This window comes from Cydia pomonella, chromosome 19, assembly GCF_033807575.1.
Source record: "Cydia pomonella isolate Wapato2018A chromosome 19, ilCydPomo1, whole genome shotgun sequence".
NCBI classification, from domain to species: Eukaryota; Metazoa; Arthropoda; class Insecta; order Lepidoptera; family Tortricidae; genus Cydia; species Cydia pomonella.
In genome coordinates, this window is record NC_084721.1 from 9271889 (window position 1) to 9284321 (window position 12433).

The following is a 12433-nucleotide window of genomic DNA, read 5'->3' on the forward strand; positions in this document are numbered from 1 at the left end:
CATTTGCAGTAACAAAGTGTGGCGATGTCATCATTAATGACAAATTTCTATTAAAATATGACGTTTTATGGTAACACTTCCTCACTTTGTTTTCTAGTGGGTGCAGACTTAGCGTAGACGGACTGCAGTATGTCGACTCTGCATTCGACAATAGATGCAAAGCAAACTTATAGAATGATGTTTTGCGGTATTATTATGGATGCGGTGTATAATAAAATACTAAAACACTTAATATCCAGTAAAACATCAAAATAGCCTATAAGCAAATCTATAATTACTTAGTGAAGATCTGCATAAATGGTACTTGATATGTACTTATAGGTAGATTCAACATCTCAAATTACGTATCACAATTTGTATATGGACCAGTAGGTACACGTTACCAATTACGAAGTACTGAATTGAAATCACGCCGTGATAATACGAGTATGAGCTTCGTTTTAAGTATGAATTTGTTTGTTTGTATTGAGTGAGTTTAACTTGTCAAGCGAAGAATTATGTCGTAATTGAATTATAAGACTTAGCTATAAGCACACTGTACCTAAATGTATCAACCAAACCAACCAAACCAAACCAAACCAAAACCAAACCAAACCAAACCAAACCAACCAAACCAAAACCACCACCAACCAAACCAAACCAAACCAAACCAAACCAAACCAAAAACCAAACCAAACCAAACCAAACCAAACCTAAACCAAACCAAACCAAACCAAACCAAACCAAACCAAACCAAAACCAAACCAAACCAAACCAAACCAAAACCAAACCAAACCAAACCAAACCAAACCAAACCAAACCAAAACCAAACCAAAACCAAACCAAACCAAACCAACCAACCAAACCAAAACCAAAACCAAACCAAACCAAAACCAAACCAAACCAAAACCACAAACCAAAACCAAACCAAACCAAACCAAACCGGCCAAACCAAACCAAACCACCAAAACCAAACTAAACCAAACCAAAACCAACCAAACCAAACCAAACCAAACCAAACCAAACCAAACCAAACCAAAACCAAACCAAACCAAAACCAAACCAAACCAAACCAAAACCAAACCAAACCAAACCAAACCAAACCAAACCAAACCAAAACAAACCAAACCAAACCAAACCAAAACAAACCAAACCAAACCAAACCAAACCAAAACCAAAACCAAACCAAAACCAAACCAAACCAAACTAAACCAAAGGATTCACTTCCTCGAGTCTCTTTGGCTTGGAATAAATGTCCCACTGCTTCTGCGGCGAGGAGTGTTTCAGTTCATGAAACATTTATTACGCTCCTTTGAGGTTAGGCTCAGGTATAAACGAGAAATGACATGAATGTCCACGTTTACTGGGTCAAGTGAGTCCCATTGATGTCGCCGACGAGATGACATGAAGAGCTTTTTCATGAAAGGTTTACCGCGATTTGGGAGACCGGTTGGAAAGTAGGCAAGTGTAACTCGAGCCGCAGGCTGTCGGTCATAGACAGTTATCTAAATAGATTACATAAACACATTCTTATATTATTTGCTTCAATTTTTCAACAACTTTATCTCCTGTAGGCAAAATACATGTAGAAAAATTGGCACGTAGACATATATTATCTACATATGGGGAGTAGTCTCATAGGTCCTAGCCTTCCATTATATTATATAGGGTGAGCATAAAAAAGGGCATCGTAAATATAATATATGTAACTGTAATTATAATACAAAGTACCTACAATATCTACGTATATGTTACATACGGTATTGTTGTGTTATTGTGTGTGGAGTTTATGTGGATACATAATGAAATAAATTAAAATACGAGCGTGGGTGATTGATAAGATCACACGAGTGATTTAATTATGTACAGCTATATATGCACATCTACACACATATTATAAGCTCTCTATGATGTAATTTTTATGTATTATATTTTAGAAACCTACAGTCGTTTACAAACAGTTTTTATACAATATTGCTTAAGTTTAGACCTAGGGTTTCATTTGTTACAATTTTAAATGTTACTCAAAACTAAACATTTAAGAGCGTAAAGAAAGGAAAAGATGCATTATTACCTAAAGAAAAGCACGTTTTAAAGTATTAATGGATAAATGTGTTCAGGAACCATGTGTTACGACCGACATTGAAACATTGATAACACTGTTTGCAATTGACATTTCAATTTTAATAAAACGTCATCTCGACTGATATTAGAAATTCCTTTCTTTTCAGAGATGTTTGAAATTTCAGTGTCATTACTCATTACAAATTTCCAAAATCGAATTACATAATAATAATAACTTATGCAATCATAACATCTAATTCGATTTCGGATTCGTGTACGGCCGTGATTCGTGCTTGAGAAAGGAGAACATCTCCGAAATAAATATGTCGCGCGAGTGACTAAAAACACGTGAGTGTAATCCGTAGAATTAGTTTAATCTTAGTATGTCTCACGACAGTTTAAATTCGAACAAAACTTTATCTTTATGCTAGCCGTAATTTTTGGGAATTGAACGCATCGGTTTATGATATGTGAGTAGACAAAGAATTATACAGCCGATTAAAAAAGCAAGAATAATTGCATGTCTTCAGAATATAACATATCATTCTGCATTTATGGATAATAATAACATTGTAACGTTACATAAGACTCGTATAAACAGGCACGGTTGGGATAAGTCACATCATGGCACAACTGCACAAGTGATCATCTCTGGGCTGTCAGCCGGCGAGCGCGGTATTTCCTTGCTGGCATGCTACCGTTATGTCATATAATCATATGCGTGTTATAGTGTTATATCGCTTTTTGAATATAAACACGGACACCAGTGTCTCAGTGTTAGTGCCTTTGTAAATTTAGGAAACTTCATTCCTAATGGAGCGTAGAAACATAATGGCCACGTGTTGGTGTTTGATTTGTAAATGAGTGAATCCATTAATGATGCTATCTGCCTACTGTATCGCGATTGAATCATTGTGGTTTCACATCCAACTACTTTAATGCAAATTCAATGCAACTCTATTGAAAAACAGCTCTAAAAACTTTTATAGAGGTAATGAGTACGGCTCTTGAAAGGGTCCACGTAAACTTTGCAGGGCTAGTATTTCTAAAGCTAGCCGAGATCAGAGCTGTATGTATAAGTAAGTAGGTATCTCCGATTACTTGGGATAGTTGTTGAATTACTCTGCGTAGAACAGATTCGCTTTTAGGCATCGGTACAGTCGGTATCAAATAGATAGTGACGGGCAACGTGACCAATTATATCGTAAGTATCGTACCACACTTTATTACCATAGAAATAAGGACATGTACCAATATATTTGGTTACTTTGGCCGTCACTATCTATTTGATGCTGACTGCATACGTTGCACACACTGCGTACAGGTACCTAGGTATATACCTGAATTTTTTTGTTAAAATGTGGAAGATAAATTATAGACTTCGTATTTTTTGACTTGTCCGGCCTTTTCACCAACATACAAACAAATAAATGCTTTATGAACGTTTTGTCAACAAAAAAGTTTACAAATACAAAAAAAATCGCAGAAAAAGGCAAAACAGGTTATATGAATTGGCCAGATACATCACAAAAGTCAATGCTACTATTTATAAACCACATTACTTACTTTCCTTAAGTTTACTTAACACATAAAATCTCTGTAAATAATAAATAAGCCAGTCTCGAGATTACAGTTTCACTGACATGAGTCGAATTCTCTTCTGTGATCAGTAAGCGCTGGTAATACAGGGACAGGGCTCAGACTTTTCTTCAAGTACCGGAGAAAACCCTTTGCTGTGATTGTGGTTTGTAATCGAGAACGTGTCAGGAATGTTATCAGCGTTCACTTACTTTGTGTAGGATCCCCAATGTTTCTAACTACAAGAGGCTCGCGTGAGGAACTTGGTAATTTCTATCAATCCCAAATAATGAAAGCGACTTGATAATCTTAATATGCAGTTATCAATATTATTAAGTTGGAATCGAATGAAATGCAAACACAATTTGCGAGGTTTATAGTGCATTTTAGTCGTTTCCTGTAACAGAAAATTATATTGTTATTGAAAATTAATGTATTTCTCTTATTTTTTAAATAACTGGTTAATTATTTTTAGACATTATTTAGAGGATATTCAGAGTCACTTCAAAGAAGAGCAGTTAAAAGTCAACTCTGAATTGTGAAATCTTTGGACGTTTTTTATAGTTATTTGTACAACAAGAGAGCAAAGTTTGATATTTCTTCGAGTGCTTATTTTGAGTCCCGTGCAAGTGAAAGATTCTATAAAATATAATTTAGAATCTTAGGCGTAGTAAGGGACTCAAAAGCGCACGAGATGTAAACAACTTTGATCTCGTGTAGTATGCAAAAATTTTCACGTCAGTCAGCCATCAAAAAATACAACCTGAAAAAATGTAACCCAGACGGACGAATCACTATTTCACTCATGTTTTCTGAAGGTATTCTAACAATTAACTTTAATTACCGCAATAAAATAAAACGAAAGATATTTCAATAAAATAATGAATTAACGAACATCAATTTTGTAAAAAAAAACTTTGTAAGATACGGTCCGAATTGCGGATACTACTATTTGTCAACTATAGTAGAGATCCTTAAAAGTAGTTAAGTAGAATTATTTACTGCGTAACAATTGCGTAAATTTGTATAAGTTCATTGTTTTGATTGTTTAATAAAATACGTAAAATATGGTGTTTTTATTAAATTTTAAACTTTTATTTCATTAATTAATTATTACAAATGAAGATTCGTAGGGTGTTTTGGAACGATGCGGTCCGACTTATTTCGGGGGTCTATTATAAACCGTCAATATACCGTTGAATTACGTATGCACTTTTTTTGTCTCTTTCTTTTTGCTAATGACGTGAAAGGGACAAAGACAATAGAACCCAAATATTTCGAACTTGTATTAGGCCCCGCACGTTGAAATGACATTGGAATCTAAAGGCCATTTGAATGTTATTTTGTCTCACTCAGTGAGTAAAATGCGATTTTTCTCACTGTTTTTAAGCAGCAAATTACCCTTGTTCGAGCTGCTGACGTGAAAAGTCTATTGATGATATATTTAGGCGTTTACATATATCCTGATCGTGTAACAGTAGGTAAATCAAGTTATTATCGATAATTATATCTTTTCGGCAATATATCATTTTGCTTCGTATATTTTAAGAGACGAAATGGTAAAAGTATTACATATTTGATATTAATTTTAGGTTTCCGTACCTCAAAGGGAAAAAAACGGAACCCTTATATGATCAGTTTCTTGTCCGTCCGTCCGTCCGTCTGTCTGTCTGTCAAGACCCTTTATCTCGAGAACGCGTGGAGTTATCGAGTTGAAATTAAAACCATATAAGTACTCAGGTGGGGTTATTCGCGGATGGTCTAAAACGCAAAATGACTAGTGTAATATTTTGCCTATATCATTTTTAGTCTACATCGCGAACGGTCTAGAACGCAAAATGCCTACATCATTTTCGTCGTTTTATCTTTACGTTAGCGATGTCGACGGAGCCCCGCTGCCGCGGGGCTCCTATTCTGGGCGGTTTGGCCTTCGGCCATTTGAAGATAACTAACAAACCTAACATACCTAATGAAATAAAAAAGTGGTCATTTTGCGTTCTAGACCGTTCGCTATGTAGACTAAAAGCGATATAGGCAAAATATTACACTAGTCATTTTGCGTTTTAGACCATCCGCGAATAACCGTTATAGGGTTGACCGAGAACTATGAAATATCGTATTACACTAAAAGTACAGAAAAAAGTCTAAAATCTATAAATTTGTAAAAAAATATTAATAAAGAAGTTAATTTGGTACAGAACCCTCGGTGGGCGAGTCTTCGATCTGTAAAGTGTCTTTTGGCGTTATTCATAAACGTCTGTCAGCTCTAACAACCCTTGATGATTTGTCCTTATCTATCATGTTGACATATGTGTTTGTTAGGAAAGGACAAAAATTAACAAAGGTTTCCTAGGTTTTATGAATAAGGGGTTTATCTGTATGGGTGGGAAATGTACCTATTTACGACTAGTCACAACTAGTAGATAAAGCCCTTATTCATAAAAATTTGAAAGCCTTTGTTAATTTTTGTCCTACAGTTAAGGCTGGCCGGTTATTGCTACATTAGCCCGTCCGATGTAAATATCTTGTATCATTCGCCAATAATCTCGCTAACGAGCATTTTTCGTTTCGCTTCAACGATTACTCCCCTCTGGGAATAGTAATTGGGGAGAATATTTCGCGAATTGTTGGAGTAAATGAGGAGGCGTGTAATACGCATAGGAAAGACTAAACGTGTGATTTATTATTTGTTACATATGTAATGGTTTGGTAGGACGTTATGGCGGTCATTGTCAAAAAATATGTTTGCGGGCATTGATGTATGCGGGTCTAATTGCCGCGATCTACACAAGAGTCGTAGCACAGACGTAACCGCAGACGTATTCTCAGAGAATGACCCATGGATGGAGTTGGACGCCTTATAACCTAACTATGATAATTATCCCAGGTTTGCTTGTATAGGTAGAATCCTTAAATGAGTCTTCGCCCGCGCGGTACAGGGGCGCGGGGGTAAGACGACAAAGGGGATCGAGAGAGATGCGGGCGGCAGGCGCATTTTTGCCGTAGCTCAGTTTGCTAGCCACGCGGTTAGCAGTCACTCGTGTTAATAAGTTCCGGGCGCTTGGTGAAATATACACATGACATTACATTCTCAAGATGCCTCGACTTATCTTTGGACAGAAACTTAATAGTCAAACCAAGCAAATGGCTTTTAATGTGTACACATATTTTAGAAAGAAGAAATTGGACCCGAATTCTATTGAGTATCAACAATTGATTATAAATCTGCAGGACGATTCTGATGATGACGATAACTCCGAAAGTGAAGAATCAAGTTCAAGTGATATTGATATGGACATAAGTGATTGATTTATAATTTATAAATCACTTTCGAGTCGTCATCATCAGTATCGTACTTACATATTATTATAAATTATTATAATCATAATTTGCATTGAATAAAAGTACAAAAGTTAATTAAGTTTCTTGTTTTATAAACTTTCAATAAAATTAACGTCATATTCTTTCCCATTAAAAAAACACCAACTATTAACCGCTATAACGTCACATATCTCAAAACCTGTCCAGTGCGCATTTCACCTCTTGTGTATCACACTAGGCGCGCCTGCCGCCCGCTCCTCTCTCGATCCCCTTTGTCGCCTTACCCCCGCGCCTCTGTACCGCGCGGGCGAAGACTCATTTAAACGGTCTACCTATAGGTACATCCGCGTGTGCATGTGTGTTTTGCTTTCAATCATACACCTAATAAATCAAATACTGCAAGTGAGCATCGAACATGTAAATATATAGTACATGTAGAAATAGGAAAGAAAAAACCTCAAATACAATATGTAAATAAAAAGTAATACATATAAAGTCTTTATAGATGTAGATGTAGTGTAGGGACGCCGGAAACAGGCGGGCTGTCTGTGCGGCAGTGTTGTGCAAAAAGTAGCTGGATGACAGATTAACGATTGATTACAAAATGTAGTTGTAACTATATACACATTACAATTACTAGAAAAAAGTAGTTGAGCCTTTGATTAACGATTACTAACTACATTTTGTAGTTAGTAATCGAATTAATAACTACATTTTGTGATTATAATCTGATCTGTAATAAATTACTTATGCGATTACAAATTACTTTTTCTCAACAAAATGTTTACGATCACCTTTGTTTCCCAAATCAGGTAATAAATATGAACGAGTTTTATGTTGATCTTATCATATCAAGTTTGACTTTTCATATAAAAAGGAATGTTAGTTTTATAAGATTTTGTACAAAGGGACTTTTAAAAAATATGAACATTTTAGGGCAAAAATGAGTTTTTGCCGGGTGGTCAGTTCCATGAAGCGGCACCAAAATAATAGTTGATACTACCTGCAGTAACAGCTAAAACTAAGAGCGATATTTCATAATTATTATTTTCTGTTTGCTATAATATCAATATTAGTCAAGTAATAAATAAAATGTGATACTCTTTCAAACACAGATAATAATGATCAGACGTATCAAATGTAATCTTATTCCCTACAATATTGATTTCGAATTAAAATAGCATTTTTTGTATGGTGGGCCGCAGGTGGTTATTACTTTCGTTTATTGAGAGAGTACTAAAGTACTAAATTTGCTCATCTTTGCCTATCAAGAAGTAATTGAGTAATTTTGATTATAAATTAATGTAACTTTGATTACAAATTACAAAGTAATCTCAATCGCAAGTAGTTGTAAGTACATGTAATCAACTACAAATAATTCAACTACATGTAATCCACATTGTAGTTAAAATTACACAAGTAATTGATTACGCCCAACTCTGTTGTGCGGGTTATTATCCCGGCGGCATTCCCACACTATTCTCCTCAAATCTTCTTGTTTTCCTGCAGAACAAAAGGACATCTTTAAGTTCGACGTCTTTTAGTTCGCTCTCTTTTATTGACTAATATAAAGTCTGTACCAAATTAACCTATTTTCCCGCCATAGATGCAATTCTGCCTCAAAGTTTATTAATGAATTTATTTTACGTTGATAAGTCCAAGAATACTCGTAAAAACCACAACTCCATACTTGAAGTTGACAGAATCGTCGTGCCATTGGCTTTTCATGCTCAAATATTAACCGCTGTCATCGTACCCAAGCTAAAATAAAAAAGCTACAGGGAATATTTATGTCAGACAGTATGATTAACGCCTATGTGGCTATGCCATGTATGACCCGAGTATTTAAAAAATATTCCAAGTTCGTTTACTCACTTACGGCTTTAGTAAAGTAATAAAAAAATACCATTGCGGCTCGTGGTAGTGCTTCAGTTCTACAGTCAGCATCAAAAGTAGCGGATGAAACAACGCGCCAAAAGTATCTGATATTCCGGATAACTTTTCCAATTATAGATACATTTCTAAAATTCGGGGCCAAAGGCATATCTTTTACGGTCTTAGTTGTTCTGTATTAAAATCATCACTTTTTGTTAAGCTGTTACGGAATGGTAGATACTTATGAAGCGTTATTTGATCCGCTACTTTTGATGCTGCCTGTACAATAGCCGCACAGCTAGCAAAAAACAAAATACACGCTATGTGAAATCTGCAGCAGGAATAAATCATTAAAACTCTTCATGCATTCAAAAGGGAAGTGCAAGTGTCACAAAAGTGCATCGCAGCAAGCCAGACACTTCACATTTAGGTTTGCAATTAGCGGGGGCGCTGAGGTAACTGGATTACGGCTCTATTCATTCTCATAGTAATTAGTACCCCTACATACTACACAATGCTCCAAATTCGTTCCTGCATCTCACACTAAACAATTAGTCTACATTGATAATTCGTTACCTTTCAAATTCTACGTGACTCACCATTTTGCTGAAGCAATTTACAACAAGCAATTTGCAAGTTTCAAAAGAAGATGATACAATTTCCCTTTAACAATGCCCTCCCAAATGTTAAGAATACACTCGTTATTAAATTTGCATTCAATATTTTCTTACCACTAATAAAAGAAGGGCGATAGTCAATGCATCTTGTGTTGTAAAAAAATAAAAGGGTGATCTTCCAGCACCTATAATTAATTTTGTTTACAAGCAGGCGATGACTAGATATTTTAGCACTTTTAATAAAACTGCCAAGTTATTATTTAACAGTTTGCCGTAAAAAAGCTTGGTACTTAAAGTATCTGCTTTTGGGATCAAGTAAGATGTTTGTTGGGTTATGTATGATGGGTACCCAATAAGGGGTGAATATTAGATAAACTCGCTTGTATTTCGATCGGCAGCGATGTTCTCAGGTGGTGTTCATCATTTATTTAAGGCTATGATCAAACCGACACATGTTTGAGAAGTTTTTTTATTTAAGATTCATATCAGTGGATGTTGTACGTTAGCAATCGATCGCCCATTGTAACTATTTTATCATTTGTATAAAAATGTTACTTACATTTTCCTGAACATTTAAATATATTTTTCTCGCATAAAACATGAAAAAGAAAAAGTATTAGCCGTAATACCAAAAATATTTCCTTTTAAATTGGATCTCTAGGAATCGTACTCGCCGAGCGAACAAGACATATCGTAGTAGATGCCAAGTAAATATTTTAATTAAAGTGTACACTGGCTAAAAGGCCTGGATTTATGACCTAAGTGCAGCTCTTCCTGACTGTCTCACAGTCAGAGCTAGAGGCGACAGAAGTGCACTGAATATATTGCATTCGATATCGATACTAAATAGTATGATTATAAGAGTAACGGCTGCATTTGTAGCCAAATTCTTATTAATACAAATTATTATTCTTAATTAACGTTTACGATGCTTGCTGGAAATACGCATGCTTTTTCAAGTTAGCGAATTTCGCATTTTTATTAACTTATCCATTCTTACAACTTTATGTAAGAATGGAGTCCGAATAGAGAAAAAGTAGGTACAGGAGGCCGATTCTGATTCAGGAGAACAGTTTGCTATACCTACTACCAGTTCGGTCAAGTTGGCCGTTACATCCCGGCCCGCTTCCCCGCACTACGCCCTCTGACGCCTTATCCACTCTGCTACCACAGCTTTACAACGACTTTTATTACTTACATTTTATACTATCACGAAATTTAATAAATAATTACTTTATTTAATATTTTTTTATGATAATGCATTTAAAATAAAGTACGAATTTATTTTTTGTCGACAGTGCTATTAGTAATTGTACCTGTGACGTTATTAACAAAGAGTAAAGTAAGTATATAGGTAGTTATTAAGACCAACTTAAAGTGAACAGGTAGTAGATGACATTAGGCATCTCATGCATAAGATCGAGAAAACAATAACACGATTCTGATTACATTTCGTGTACACCACACAGTGTGAGCGATGACCAGGTGACATTTTTCCTTACCTATCGGAAAAAATATAGTCACCATGCCATGCACCTAAGTGATGAAAAAGTCGTTTTTTTTCTTGTGTGTCCAAAAAAAACGAGTTTAATTTGCATGGTCACCCGACGATTACAATAATTGTGTCAAATACCGATGATGCTCTTTGTTTTATCCGTGATAAGTGTCAAATTGAATGCCATCAGAGTCTGGTCACTTCGTATCTCACTCTAGTGTGAGCTACGAAGCTAGTGTGAGCTATTTATTTTCTTAATAATCTGAAATTTTAATTATACATATTATAACATATAAAAGCCATGTAAGGGGTCTCGACACAAGCGTTAATCTTCCTAAGTCCCTTTATGCTAAATGACAAATTATTATCATGTTTAACGCTACAATACACTAAAGTGTCGGGCACACTACTAATATTAATGTAGGCCGCAATATAGCGCTCATAAGGACTTCCCTGGTTATGTATAATATCAATTAACGATATCGTTGTAGGTATATTTCGGCAACACTAGAACTGCGCTCCGTACATCCAACGAGTCAAACGAGCGAGTAATTACATACCTGCATGCATAACGAATGTCGCTGGCATTTATTAATAGTGCTGCGAGTGCTAATGCTTCTAATGCCTGCCCGCCGTTAAACACTTCTACACGATGAAATTTAATCGGTGATCAGCAGTTGAAAAATATTAATTATTAACCTAAATAGAATCCAATTCGCGAGATCTTATGCAATTTACTTCACCGTCTAATTCATTACAGTTTATGATATCGTTAAAATTAATAATTACTGGGTACATGGACACCCTATTTTTATTGCAGGGAAGTAGTAATACGTCAAGTGCCATCCCTTTAGCGGGGAGTTTAACAAAGACAAATCGACAAGTTATTGCTCATAAGGCTTTAGTTTTTTTATGCCTGTTACTTTGGAAAGAGGTTTTTAAACTCTTTAGACCAAACCATTGGTAGGGTGAAAATATATTTCAATTAAAACTTTATTTTAACTGAAAATTGGGCATGACAAAAAATAAATTAGAATTGTGTTAGTGCTACATATATCTGATCGTCATTGATGTCTGAATTCAATTAATTGGTTCCTGATCACCCCGATAACATTTCACCGTGTATATTTAGTCGATAAATAAAGCCTTTAAAAAGACTGTGATATCTATACATAGAAAAACGTTTCCTATTTAAAAGTAGTTTAGATAAAATAAGAGGCTTCAAACGAATTATCACGACGCTGACACTGATGATGTCTGGCTGTCGACGCTTCTAGCTTCAGCAATGTTTTTGTGGTCATGACAGGAACACCTTTAGCTACACCAAAGGCACAACTAACCATATTATTGCTAACAAGCCAATTCGAACGTATACTGATATACCAATGACATCTATCTGATTTCATTCAGTTATCGTGTATTTTGGGTCGTATCTACTTGTCCGTACATGTTTTGGCGCGGGTGAGACGCATGATAACTAAATAACATGAACCAAATATTACTG